Source organism: Echinops telfairi, unplaced genomic scaffold (assembly GCF_000313985.2).
Source record: "Echinops telfairi isolate 266 unplaced genomic scaffold, ASM31398v2 ScPeMD7_3533;HRSCAF=4204_0, whole genome shotgun sequence".
In the NCBI taxonomy this organism is placed as follows: domain Eukaryota; kingdom Metazoa; phylum Chordata; class Mammalia; order Afrosoricida; family Tenrecidae; genus Echinops; species Echinops telfairi.
Window position 1 is genome coordinate 100,691,132 of NW_022107431.1, and position 649 is coordinate 100,691,780.

The window sequence follows — 649 nt, forward strand, 5'->3', positions numbered from 1 at the left end:
AAAATACTGGCCAATAGAATACAAAAGTATATAAAACAAATAATTCACCGTGACCAAATGGGATTCAAACCTGGGATGCAGGGATGGTTCAACATATGAAAGACCATTACTATCATTCCCCACATTGACATGAAAAATGATAAGAACCACATGATATTATCAATAGATGCAAAAAATGCATTTGACAACATCCAACACCACTTTCTGTTTAAGACACTCAAGAAGACAGGAATGGAAGGAAAATTCCTCAATATAATATAAGTTATATGTGAAATACCAACAGCCAACTTGGTAGTCAATGGAGAAAAGATGAAAACAATCCCACTGGAAAAGGTGACCAGGTAAGGACGCCCCTTGTCCACACTTTTATTTAACATTGTACTGGAGGGCTTACCTAACAACATTAGGCAAAGAAAAGACATCAGAGGTATGCACCTGGGGAAGGAAGAGGTAAAACTATCATTATTCACAGATGATGTGATTTTACATATGCAAAATTCCCCAAAACTCCAGGAGAATAGTAGAAGCAATAGAGGAGTGTGGCAGAGTGGCAGAATACAAGATCAACAAGCAGAAGTCTATCGGACTGCCATACACATCAGACAAGACTACAGAAGATGAGATCAAAAAGGTTATACCCTTCACAATA